This window comes from Pongo abelii, chromosome 9 (genome assembly GCF_028885655.2).
Source record: "Pongo abelii isolate AG06213 chromosome 9, NHGRI_mPonAbe1-v2.0_pri, whole genome shotgun sequence".
Lineage (NCBI taxonomy): Eukaryota > Metazoa > Chordata > Mammalia > Primates > Hominidae > Pongo > Pongo abelii.
The window spans coordinates 62,696,190-62,710,370 of NC_071994.2; positions in this window are offsets into that span (position 1 = coordinate 62,696,190).

Consider the following 14,181-nt stretch of genomic DNA (forward strand, 5'->3'; position numbering starts at 1 on the left):
TATTTTGAAAATGAGAAGACATTGGCCGGGATTAGTAATAACAGTTATTATCGTTAGTAATAATGCTTAGTATATAGTAAGGTGATCAACAAATATTTTTTGAAGGAATGAGAAATGTCTGGCTCCAAAACCTGTTCTTTTCACTGTTACCTTCTACGCATATATATTGGTGGCTAAAAGTGCTTGGCTGGACACTTCAGAGTGGCTCTTATATAAAAACCCTACTTGTGGACCAACAAAAGAGATATTTGGTTTCTTGGGGTTTTAATGGCTTTCAACTCCTCGAAGCATGATTTGGGGATTTGGATCAGGATACACCCTGATTCTTAACCAGTATTTGCAAAATTGATTAATAGACGTATCTTGCAGGAAGAATGGAACAGAAAAACAACACTAATTCTCCAATTTAAAGACCATTATTAGTTATTTCAGGATTTTTTTAGAATAAAAAAAATCCTAATAAAAGCCAAACTGAAATTTTCCCATGAATGGCCGGGCGGGGTGGCTCATGCCTGTAATCCCAGCACTTTGGGAGGCCCAGGTGGGCAGATCACCTGAGATCGGGAGTTCGAGACCAGCCTGACCAAAATGGAGAAACCCCCGTCTCTACTAAAAATACAAAAATTAGCCGGGTGTGGTGGCACATGCTTGTAATCCCAGCTACTCGGGAAGCTGAGGCAGGAGAACCTCTTGAACCCTGAAGGTGGAGGTTGCGGTGAGCCGAGATAGTGCCATTGCACTCTAGCCTGGGCAACAAGAGCAAAACTCCGTCTCAAAAAAAAAAAAGAAAAGAAAAAGAAAAAGAAATTTTCCCATGAACATGTAAGATTCATTGTTACTCAACTATCTAGATGACAGTCTGTAATAATTGCTTAATTTCTGGAAAAAAATATTTCTAAACAACTCAAGTGTGCCATGGCTTTTGTACAGGCCTCTCTTCGTACTGAGAGGAAGGAAAATTATATTATACAGTTTAGATATAACTCTAAATTGTTATTCTTCCCAATTATGTCTATTAATTCCAGCTTGCTCTATTCCAAGTGTTAGCTGTTGCCAGAAAAAAAACCTTAGCTTCTGAATAACCAGTTAAAAATAAAAAGCTTCTAAAATGCCAAGGTTTTTGTTTGTTCGTTTGTTTGTTTGTTTTTCCTGAGATGGAGTCTCGTTCTGTCGCCCAGGCTGGAGTGCAGTGGTGCAATCTCGGCTCACTGCAACCTCCGCCTCCCGGGTTCAAGCAATTCTCCTGCCTCAGCCTCCCGAGTAGCTAGGATTACAGGCATCTGCCACCATGCCCGCTAATTTTGTATTTTTAGTAGAGACGGGGTTTTGCCATGTTGGCCAGGCTGTTCTTGAATTCCTGACCTCATGTGATCCGCCCACCTCGGCCTCTCAAAGTGCTGGGATTACAGGTGTGAGCCACCCTGCCTGGCCTCCTATAAGCAGGTTTGTTTGTTTTTTAAATTTTTTTAAATATGCATATGTACACACGATGTATATACATGTTACACATATTGGAAAATATATTCTCAGGATATTCTCCCTTCTCCAGATGGATAGTATTGAAAGGGAAAAAACACAGTAATTAAAAAAAAAAAAAAGGTCAGCACAGTGGCTCACTCCTGTAGACCCAGCTACTCCAGAGGCTGAGGCAGGACAGTTGCTTGAGCCCAGGAGTGAACTTTGATCACACCACTGCACTCCAGCCTGGGCAACAGAGCAAGAGCCTGTCCTAAAAATAAACAAATAAATTAAAATTAAAATTTTAAAAAGGTAAGAGTGGGTGCAGACAAGGCTAGTTTAAAGCAAGCTGTTTAAAGGCTATCAAATATTAGTCAAATAAATTATGAAACATTTATATGATGTAATACCTTATAGTTATACAGACATTTAAAGCATGTGACGTGAAGAAATGTTCGTGGTTTAATGCTTACATAGAAAAGCAGGTTTAAAAAGAATCATATATAATTTGATACAAATTTTTTGTGGCAGTTTATTTTGAGATATTAATTTTTATTTTATTTTATTTATGTATGTATGTATTTATTTATTTCTGGGGCAGAGTTTTGCTCTTGTTGCCCAGTCTGGAGTGCAGTGGCACAATTTCGGCTCACTGCAACCTCCACCTCCTGGGTTCAAGTGATTCTCCTGCCTCAGCCTCCCAAGTAGCTGGGGTTACAGGCATGCACCACCATGCCCGGCTAATTTTGTATTTTTAGTAGAGATGGGGGTTTCACTGTTTTGGTCAGGCTGGTCTTGAATTCCTGACCTCAGGTGATCCACCCTCCTCAGCCTCTCAAAGTGCTGGGATTACAGGCATGAGCCACTGCGCCCAGCTTTGAGATATTAATTTTATTTGTTCTCCTATCCTATTACCCCTTTCTCCCATTCAAGCAAGTATCTAGACTTCAGATTTTTGTAAGGCAAAAGCAAACACTGCTCAGAAATACCATAGGCTCTGTCTTGTGAAATGAGAAGAGGGAGGTGAAAGAGGGATTCCTCAAAAGTTAGAAGTCTGGGCCAGGCTCAGTGGCTCACGCCTGTAATCCCAGCACTTTGGGAGGCTGAGCTGGGTAGATGGCTCGAGCCCAGGAGTTCAAGACCAGCCTGGACAACATAGTGAGACTCCATTTCTATTTAAAAAAAAAAAAAAGAAAAAAGAAAAAAAACTTAGAAGTCTGAAGCCTATAGTTTCAGTGAATAGCTAAGATTCCCATCTTGTTCTGTAACAAAGCCCAGATAGTGGCAAAACCTCAAAGAGAAAAGCCACATGGGGTACGTTAGGAAGCTGTACTTGGGTGCAGGGGCTGCCACATTCACTTACTTGATTCCAGATTCTTGAGTACCAAGAGTGGTAAAGAAATATGAGAGTCACCAGATCTGAAGTGAAGATGGCATAAAAGGGAATCCCAGCAGCAAATCAATGTGGAGAGATGACCAAATAATTTGAGATAATTCCAGGTACTTCTATAATAATTCAAGCCCTAGAAACTTTGTACAACCCTGGATGGAGAGGAAATGCTCAATGATAACTAAGGTAGAATTTCTCACCAGCATGGCAGGATGGGAGCTCAGGCTTAGATTCAAGTGGACCTAAAGAAATGCAGTATTTATTTCTATGAAATAAGAATCATATACACAATATACATATGTACATACGATGTATATACATGTTACACATATTGGAAAATATATTCTCAGGATATTCTCCCTTCTCTAGATGGATAGTATTGAAGGGAAAAAAACACAGTAAGTTTCACTACCTAGTACAATATAATAATTTATCATATTGTCTTTTTTTTAGTAGCTATTTTTAGATTTTTTTAAAATTTTTTTTTTTTTTTTGAGACAGAGTCTTGCTCTGTCACCCAGGCTGGAGTACAGTGGCAGATGTTGGCTCACCTGCAACCTCCACCTCCTTGGTTCAAGCAATTCTTATGCCTCAGCCTCCCAAGAAGCTGGGGTTTTGCCATGTTGGCCAAGGTGGTCTCCAACTCCTGACCTCAAGTGGTCTGCCCACCTTGGCCTCCCAGAGTGCTGGGATTACAGGCATGAGCCACCTAGCCTGGCCAATCATATTGTCTTTATTGGAAAAAAAAATCTTAAATGCATATCCCCTTTTTTTTTTTTTGAGACGGAGTCTCGCTCTGTCGTCTAGGCTGGAGTGCAATGGCACAATCTCGGCTCACTGCAACCTCTGCCTCCCAGGTTCAAGCAATTCTTCTGCCTCAGCCTCCCCAGTAGCTGGGACTACAGGCATGTGCCACTATGCCCGGCTAAGTTTTGTATTTTTAGTAGAGGTGGGGTTTCACCATTTTGGCCAGGCTGGTCTCAAACTCCTGATCTCAGGAGATCTGCCTGCCTTGGCCTCCCAAAGTGCTGGGATTACAGGCGTAAGCCACCGCACCTGGCCTCCCTTTTTTAATTAGAAAAAATGTATATTATAAAACCAGCTGTAACCTGTTTGTCCTATATATTTGAACAGGTCGAAAATAGGGAAGGGCATAGATAATAAAACTTAGGTTCTATTTTCCAGCTGTTTTAGACCTACTGATATTAACATTTCTAGAAGTATAATATAAACTTAACGTCAAAAAAAGATGAGGATTTTTTTTCACAGAAAAAAGTATTTGATAACTCCTGTACCCTGAAAAAAATTAAAATGGTATTATATTAGTCAGGGTCTCAGCAAGAATCAGATGCACTCTCCAAAGGGGTAACTGAAGAGAGTATAATCAGAATGTGGGCAGGGGAACAGCAAGTGGTAATGCAGTACCACTGCCAACCTGTGGCCAACATGGAGCGGGAGAAGGTAATACATAATCTGATATCTCTTTCCTATTGCTTTCTGATCTACTAGTGTCTTCCATTAGCTGAGCCCAACCAGGAGCTAGAGAGGAAGGGATCTTACTGATGCAATCTATAAAAGATTAAAGTACCATAGAATACTATACAGCCATAAAAAATACAGGAGGCTGAGCGTGGTGGCTCATTCCTGTAATCCCAGCACTTTGGCAGGCCAAGACAGGCGGATCACTTGAGCTCAGGAGTTCAAGACCAGCTTGGGCAACATGGCAAAGTCCCGTCTCTACAAAAAATACAAAAATTAGGTGGGTGTGGTGGCACAGGACTGTGATCCCAGCTACTCAGGCTGAGGTAGAGGGATCACTTGAACCCAGGAGGTCGAGGCTACGGTGAGCCAAGGTCACGCCACTGCACTCTAGCCTGGGAGACAGAATGAGACCCTATCTCTAAAACCAAAACGAAAACACAAAATCATGTCCTTTGCAGTAACATGGATGGAGCTGGAGGCCATTATCCTAAGTGAACTAACACAGGAACAGAAAACCAAATACCACATGTTCTCACTTATAAATGCGAGCTGAACATTAAGTACATATGGACACAAAGATGGGAACAATAGATCCCAGGGCCAACTTGAGTGGAGGGAGTGGAAGAAGGGCCTATTGGGTACTATGCTATGTGCATGATGAAATAATTTGTACACCAAAGCTCAACAACACGCAATCTACCCATGTAATAAACATGCACATGTACCCTCTGAATCTAAAATAAAAGTTGAAAAAAGGAAAGAAAAAGGGTAAAGTATATCTATAGGGTTATCAGAGAATATCTAGCACAATGACATTGAAGTATAAGCAATTCCACAATTTTCCTATAAATATTTCCAAATAAAACTATCTACTAGAAGAGTACTAGAAACATAGAGTTTTAGACTTCAACCTTTGGTACTATGTAAATTATTTGAAATTATTGCTACTACTACTAGAGAACTTTTATTCACCCACTAATTTTTTTTTTTTTTTTTTTTTTTTGAGACGGAGTCTTGTCCTGTCGCCCAGGCTAGAGTGCAGTGGAGTGATCTCGGCTCACTGCAACCTCCACCTCCCAGGTTCAAGCAATTCTCCTGCCTCAGCCTCCTAAGTAGCTAGGATTACAGGCGTGCGCCACCGCGCCTGGCTAAGTTTTGTATTTTTAGTAGAGACAGGGTTTCACCATGTTGGTCAGGCTCGTCTCAAACTCCTGACCTCCTGATCTGCCCGTCTTGGCCTCCCAAAGTGCTGGGATTACAGGCATGAGCCACTGCACCCAGCCCACTAACTCTTTTAACTAAATTTTATTGAGCATCTAGTTAGTGTGACGCATTAAACATATGTACAAAGATAAATATGAAACATTCTCTATCCTCCAGCGGCTCCTGATTTAATGTGAGGACGTGAACAAATAAGTGCAATTAAGCTTTGTATGTGTAGTTGCATTTTAAAATGGGACTCTTTCTGTCTCAGTTTGGCTGAGGCTCCAAGAAAGTAAAATGCCAATATTCTCATATTTTATAATAAAGTGGAAAACGACAAAAAGTAGAAACTGCCCAAAAAAGGGTGGCAGGAGTGGAAAGGGAACTGTTTTTGCAACTCTTAGCTGTCCATCTACTTCTAATTCAGAGATTGGAGTTTAGAAGATTTTGAGTTTTTGGTGTGCTGTGAGTGGACATTGCTTTTTCCTCACCTCACACCTAGGGAAAGAGGCTTTAATGAAACTTTGATATATGATCCCTACACCTAGCAGGGGGGTAGGGCAGGGGTTGAGGTCACAGTGGAGTAGTGTCTGACTCATATCTGAGGAATTCATTCATTCGATACTTAATGTAGCACTTATTAAGTACAGGCACTGTATTCGCCTATTATAGGTACAGGCAAATGCAGTGGTGAGCAAAATAGATAAAAATTCCCCGCTTCATGGAGCTAACATTCTAGTGGATGAGAGCAAGAAATTTTGGCTAATTGCAAAAATGAGTTTGGGATATGGTCAAAGTCTGCACTCTCAGAGGCAAAGCCACTCTGTAGGTATTTGGATTAGACCAGGGCTACTAGAAAGGGTCACAAAGAAGGATGAGACTTCCACAGAAAAAAGCTGGGGGTGTAGCTATACATGCTAGCAATTAACATTGAGCTGACAGCCAGATGAAATATATTTACCCAAGTGTAAGCACAAGATTACCAATATTTTCTCACTGGGTTAAGGTGAGAATTAAGGTGTTACTAAAGAATGCATAAAGTTACAAGCATCAACTGTAAACATCTGCCAAGCTCAAAGAGTACCAGACCTTAATCACAGAACTGTAGTAGCCAAGTTAAGAACGTTCTTGGCTATTCCTCTGTTTGAACTTGAAAGAAGGAAGGAAACCTGGAGTTGGTGGTGATGATGGGAGTTGGGGTGGGGGCAGGTGTGGTGGGGATTAGGAGAGAAATTTTAGACAGGGACATAGAAGGGATGTCAAACATTTTTTACTTGAACAACCAGAAAAGTCATGAGATTTTTATCTTATTTTATTCAATGAGCATGGGAGGATTAACTCCACCAGGTGTATTTTAACATGTGGAGTGAAAATAAGTTACTTACAAATTGCACCCTATACATCGATTTGTTCAATGTACCAGTTATAAGTGCTAAAACATAATAACATGGTAAGATTTACACATCCATGAAAAAAATTTTCAACTTGGCTTTTATTTAGAATTTACTTTTATTTGATTCTTTTAAAAGCCTAACATAACTTACCAATTACCTTTAATTTTTTTTTTTTTTTTTTTTTTGAGACAGGGTCTTTGTCACCCAGGCTGATCATAGTTCATTGCAAACTTGAACTCCTGGGTGTCTCATGTGTCTGTGTGAAGAGACCACCAAACACGCTTTGTGTGAGCAACATGGCTGTTTATTTCACCTGGGTGCAGGCGGGCTGAGTCTGAAAAGAGAGTCAGCAAAGGGTGGTGGATTATCATTAATTAGTTCTTAAAGATTTTGGGATAGGCGGTGGAGTTAAGAGCAATGTTTTGGGGGCAGAGGGTGGATCTCACAAAGTACATTCTCAAGGGTGGGGAGAATTACAAAGAACCTTCTTAAGGGTGGGGGAGATTACAACGTACATTGATCAGTTAGGTTGGGGCAGAAATAAATCAATAGTGGAATGTCATCAGTTAAGGCTATTTTCACTTCTTTTGTGGATCTTCAGTTGCTTCAGGCCATCTGGATGTATACGTGCAGGTCACTGGGGATATGACAGCTTAGCTTGGGCTCAGAGGCCTGACATTCCTGTCTTCTTATATTAATAAGAAAAATAAAACAAAATAGTGGTAAAGTGTTGGGGCGGCGAAAATTTTTGGGGGTGGTATGGAGAGAGATAATGGGCGATGTTTCTCAGGGCTGCTTCAAGCGGGATTGGGGCAGCGTGGGAACCTACAGTGGGAGAGATTCAACTGAAGAAAGATTTTGGGGTAAGGGGTAATATTGTGGGGTTGTTAGAAGAAGCATTTGTCATATAGTATTGGTGATGGCCTGGATGTGGTTTTATATGAATTGAGAAACTAAACGAAAGACACAAGGTCCGAATAAAAGAAGGAGAAAAATAGGTATTAAAGGACTAAGAATTGGGAGTACTCAGGACGTCCAATTAGAGAGTGTCCAAGGGGGTTCAACATTATTCTTTGCTTGGCTGGCAAGTTTTTGGGCTCTATCCTTGAGTTTTTTTATGTCGTCATATACCAGGCCAGATTGATTTAGGTAAAAATAGCACTCTTCATTTAAAAATATACAGAGATCCCCCCCCCCTTTTTTTTTTAGTAGTAAGTCGAGGCCTCGGCGATTTTGGAGGAAAGAGAAATGCAAAGCCAGCAATTGTTTGTTAAAGAAGGATTAGAAACAGCTAGGAGAGAGTGACTGAGATTGATAGTGTGGTGGAGATAGCTGGAAGAGGTAGAGGGTGGCATAAGATTGGGAACGAGAATAAGAGTAAGTATAAAAGTAAAGAATAGGACTTCATCAGGGTGAAAGTATTGGAGTGTACTTTGTCACTGAAGATCTATCCACTTAGAGACTTAAGGGTGGCAGTTTGAGGTAAAACCAGGTGCCACTGAATACCAAGAGCCTGAGAAACTGAGGTGGGAAGGCCAAACTGAGGAATTATGTCTGACAGAAGGGAAGAAATGACCGCGGTGGCCATCCCAGACCCTGTGGGAAAGGCCTCTACCCATCCAGTGAAAATGTCTATGCAGACCAAGAGGTATTTTAGTTTCCTGACTCGAGGCATGTGAGTAAAATCAATTTGGCAGTCCTGGGTGGGGGCAAATCCCCGAGCTTGATATGTAGGGAAGGGAGGGGGCCTGAACAATCCCTGAGGAGTAGTAGAATAGCAGATGGAACACTGAGAAGTGATTTCCTTAAGGACAGATTTCCATGATGGAAAGGAAATGAGAGGTTCTAAGAGGCAGGCTAGTGGCTTGCAACCTAGGTGGGAGAGGTTATGAAACGATGATAGAATAGAATGGGCCTGTGAGGCTGAAAGGAGGTATTTTCCTTGGTCCAAGAACCATTTGCCTTGTGTGGGAAGAGATTGATAGGTGGAAGTTTCAGTGGGGCAGTAGGTGGGAGTGACCGATGAGAAGGAGAAAAACTGGCCATGAGGGACAGAAGTTGGAATTCTAGCTGCTTCTTTAGCTACCTTATCAGCATAAGCGTTGCCCTGAGCGATGGGATCTGATGCCTTTTGGTGGCCCTTGCAGTGTTTGACTCCAGCTTCCTTTGGAAGTAAAGCAGCCTTGAGAAGAGTTTTTATTAAAGAGGCATTAATGATGGAGGACCCTTGTGTAGTGAGGAAACCTCTTTCAGCCCATATAACAGCATGGTGATGCAAGATATGGAAGGCATATTAAGAGTCAGTATAAATATTGACGCGTAGTCCCTTTGCAAAGGTGAGGGCTCGAGTTAAGGCAATGAGTTCGGCTTGCTGAGAGATAGTGGAGGGGGGCAGAGTGGTAGCCTCAATGATAGATGTGGAAGATACTATAGCATAGCATGCCTTTGCTGGTGAGTGGCGATTAGGCCTGGTGGAACTGCCATCAATAAGCCAAGTGTGATCAGGGTGAGGAACAGGAAAGAAGGAAACGTGGGGAAATGGAGTGAATGTCAGGTGCATCAGAGAGATACAGTCATGGGGGTCAGGTGTGGTATCCAGAATAATGTGGGAGGCCAGATTGAAGTCCAGGCCAGGAACAATGGTAATTGTGGGAGGCTCAACAAAGAGTGAGTACAGCTGAAGGAGCTGGGGAGCAGAAAGTATATGCATCAGGTGTGAGGAAGAAAATAGATTTTGGAAATTATGAGAGCTATAGAGAGTGAGTTGAGCATAGTTTGTGACTTTGAGGGCCTCTAAAAGTATTAGGGTGGCGGCAGCCACTGCACGGAGACATGAGGGCCAGCCTTAAACAGTAAGGTCAAGTTGTTTGGACAAAAAGGCTACAGGGCACGGTCCCGGTCGTTGTGTAAGAATTCTGACTGCACAGCCCTGCACTTTGGCTGTGTGTAATGAAAAGGGTTGGGATGAGTCAGGGAGAGCTAGTGTGGGGGCAGTCTCTAAAGCTGTCTTCAAGGAACAGAAAGAGGAGTGGGGAAAGGATTTAGGATCTATGGGGTCAGCTAGGTTTCCTTTTGTGAGTTTATATAATGGTTTTGTTAGGATGGCAAAACCAGGTATCCAAAGGTGAAAATATTCAACCATGCCTAGGAAGGAAAGGAGTTGTCGTTTTGTAGAAGGTGTTGGGGTTTGAGAGATCAGTTTGGACACAGTTGGCAGGGAGAGCATGTGTGTTTTTATGAAGAGTTATGCTGAGGTAGGTAACGGATGGAGAAGAAATTTGAGCTTTGGAGGTGGATACCTGATATCCTTTGGAGAATAAATGTTGAAGGAGCAGGAGGGTATCTTGTTGAGAAGATTCAAAGGAAGGGCTACAAAGTAGAAGGTCATCAATATATTGAATAAGGTGAGAAGCAGAGGGGTGGAAAGAAAGTAAATCATGGGAAAGAGCTTGGCTGAAGTAATGAGGGCTGTCCCTGAAGGCTTGCGGCCGCACAGCCCAGGTAAGCTGCTGGGACTGATGGGTGTCAGGGTCAGTCCAGGTAAAAGCAAAGACAGGCTGGGACAAGGGGTCCAGGAGAATAGTGAAAAAAGCATCTTTAAGATCAAGAACCGAATAGTGAGTTGTGGAGGCAGGTATTGAGGACAAAAGAGTGTACGGGTTGGGCACTACAGGGTGGATAGGCAAAACAATTTGGTTGATAAGGCACAGATCCTGAACTAACCTGTAAGACTTATCTGGTTTTTGGACACGTAAAATGGGGGAATTGTAAGGAGAGTTTATAGGTTTTAGAAGCCCATGCTGTAACAGGCGAGTGATAACAGGCTTTAATCCTTTAAAAGCATACTGTGGCATGGGATATTGGTGTTGAGCGGGTTAAGGGTGATTAGGTTTTCATGGGATGGTAAGGGGTGCATGATCGATCGCCAAGGAGGGAGTAGAGGTGTCTTATACTTGTGAATTAAGGTAGGGAGATACAAGGAGAGGATGTGAAGGAGGCTTTGAACTGGGGCAAAAGGTGGCAATGAGGTGTGGCTGTAGCCCAGGAATAATCAGGGAAGCAGATAATTTGGTTAAAATGTCTCGGCCTAATAAGGAAACTGGGCAGTTGGGGATAACTAAAAAGAGTGCATAAAAGAATGTTGTCCAAGTTGGCACCAGAGTGGGGGAGTTTTAAGGGGTTTAGAAGCCTGGCCGTCAATACCCACAACAGTTATGGAGGCAAGGGAAACAGGCCCTTGAAAAGAAGGTAATGTGGAGTGGGTAGCCTCCATATTGATTAAGAAGGAGATGGACTTACCTTCCACTGTAAGAGTTACCCAAAGCATCTGTGATGGTCCAGGAGGCTTCCAAGAAGATTGGGCAGTGTCAGTCTTCAGCCGCTAAGCTGAGAAGATCTGGGAAGCATCAGTCAGAGCCTTGGGCCAGAGTTCCAGGGGCTCTAGGAGTGGCTGCCAGGTGAGTTGGACAGCCTGATTTCCAGTGGGCTCCCAATTTAAAATCGGTGAGATGTTCCTTGGGCTGGTTGGTCTGAGGACCCGAGGTCGTAGGTGGATCTCTTCACGGAGTGAGGGTGAGGACAGTGGACTGGTCTCCCAAAGGAGTCCTGCTGACCCGGGTCTTCGGCACCAAATGTCTTATGTGTCCGTGTGAAGAGACTACCAAACAAGCTTTGTGTGAGCAACACAGCTGTTTATTTCACCTAGGTGCAGGCGGGCTGAGTCCGAAAAGAGAGTCAGCAAAGGGTGGTGGATTATCATTATTAGTTCTTAGAGGTTTTGGGATAGGCAGTGGAGTTAAGAGCAATGTTTTGGGGGCAGGGGGTGGATCTCACAAAGTACATTCTCAAGGGTGGGAAGAATTACAAAGAAACTTCTTAAGGGTGGGGGAGACTACAAAGTACATTGATCAGTTAGGTTGGGGTAGAAATAAATCACAATGGTGGAATGTCATCAGTTAAGGCTATTTTCACTTCTTTCGTGATCTTCAGTTGCTTCAGGCCATCTGGATGTATACGTGCAGGTCACTGGGGATACGATGGCTTAGCTTGGGCTCAGAGGCCTGACACTGGGCTCATGTGATCCTGTCACCTCAGCCTCTCAAGTAGCTGGGACTACAGGTGCATACAACTACACTTGGCTAATTTCCTTTCCTTCCTTCCTTCTCCCTCCCTTCTTCATTTTTTTTTCTCTTTTTTTTTTTGAGACAAGGTCTTGCTATGTTGCTCAGGCTGGTAACTCCTGGCCATAAGCAATTCTCCTGCATTAGCAGGAGAAAAAAAAAGTGTCGGGATTACAGGTGTGAGCCACTTTGCCTGGCTTCCAATGACCTTTAAAGTAGTGCTATGTTCGCTGACCTAGTCTTCCTACAAAATATCTTTATTGATCAGTTTTTCAGCTTCTGATTAATGCTCAAGAAGTATCTTGAGGCTGGGCATGGCAGCTCATGCCTGTAATCCCAGCACTTTGGGAGGCCCAGGCAGGAGGATAGCTTGAGTCCAGGAGTTCGAGACCAACCTGGGGAACAAAGTAAGACCTTGTCTCTACAAAAAAAATAAACAAAATTATCTGGGCATGGGGGTACTTGCCTGTAGTCCCAGCTACTTAGGAGGCTGAGGTGGGAGGATCACTTGGGCCCAGGAGGTCAAGGCTGAAGTGATTGTGCCATTGCACTCCAGCCTGGGCAACAGAGAAAGACCCTGTCTAAAAAAAAAAAAAAAAAAAAAAAAATGTATCTTGAGAGCTGAGGAGCTGAGTATGGTGGCTCACTCCTATAATTTCAGCACTTTGGGAGGCCAAGGAGGGAGGATCACTTTAAGGCCAGGCATTCATGACCAGCCTGGGCAACATAGTAGGACCCTGTCTCTACAAAAAATTTTAAAATTAGCCAGGTATGGTGGTGTGCACCTGTAGCCTTAGCTACTTGGGAGGCTGAGGCAATAGGATGGCTTGAGCCCAGGAGTTCAAGGTTGCAGTGAACTATGATCATGCCACTGTACTCTAGCCTGGGCTACACAGCTAGACTCTGTCTCTAAAAAAAAAGTTGTTGTTGTTGTTTTTAACGATGTATCTTGAGCCAAATCCCCAAAACACACAAAGAGGAGCTGAAAATCATATAAACCTTTAAAAAGCCCTTGGGACTTTCAGTTTTAACAAAAAGATCAACCAAATGCCCCTTCTTTTGGTCTACAAGTAGAGCTTTGATAACAGCCATTCTGAAGAGTACAGACAATTGATGTGAATAAAGGACGTATCACAAAGCCCCAGATATTTGCTTAGGAAATAATTATAAGAAGGACAGGTTTTGGAGTGATAGATCTATCACTCATTCATTCAACAAATGTTTAGTGAGTGCCTACTATATGCCAGGCTTTATTTCAAGTACTAGGAATATTTCAGTAAGTTTTTAAAAAGTCAAAAAATTATGTTTGGATATTTATGTGATTCCCTGTTGCATATTTACAATGTGTGCTTCAACTTTTATTTAAACTAGATTCAGTGGGTTTCTTTTATTTGTATCCAAAAGGCTCTTTCTATAAAAGTGACACAGTAATAAGAGGTTACCATCCCTAATTGCAGGAAGCTCCTACAAGTCAGTAAGAAAATGATTAACACAATAATATGAGGAAAGGAATGAAGTGGCAATCCACTAAAGTAACATAAACAGCCAAGAAATACAACAAAAGATTTTTTTACTAGTAATAAAAAACTATAAATAAAATTAAAAATTAAACAGGTTTTCTTTTTTGGCCTATCAATTGATAAAAGTAAAAAGTACTTATAATATCCAGTGTTGGTAAGAATACAGAGAAAATTGACTCGCAGGCAGCATAGAATATTAAATGGATATAACTTTTTTTGCAACTCAGCCATATTTATCATAACTGTAAATGTTAAGTTCCCTTTGACCCCACAATTCTACTTCTATGAATTCTTCATCAGGTAAGGTAATTATGCACACGATAGGTGTGTATGTACAAGAATATTCATTATAGTATTTTTATGATACCAATAACTTTGAAACAATCGAATTGCACACCAATAGTTAAGCAAATTATATTTCCATACAATAAAATACTATTGAAAATAATTTAGACCATTACTATTGAAATAGTATTGAAACTATTGAAATGCAACTATTGAAAATAATATAGACCATTACTTATGGACATATGATAGCTATAACTTTTTAAGTGTATTAATAAAAACAGTTCAGTATCATCTTATTTTTAAAAATTGTATATTTATTACACATC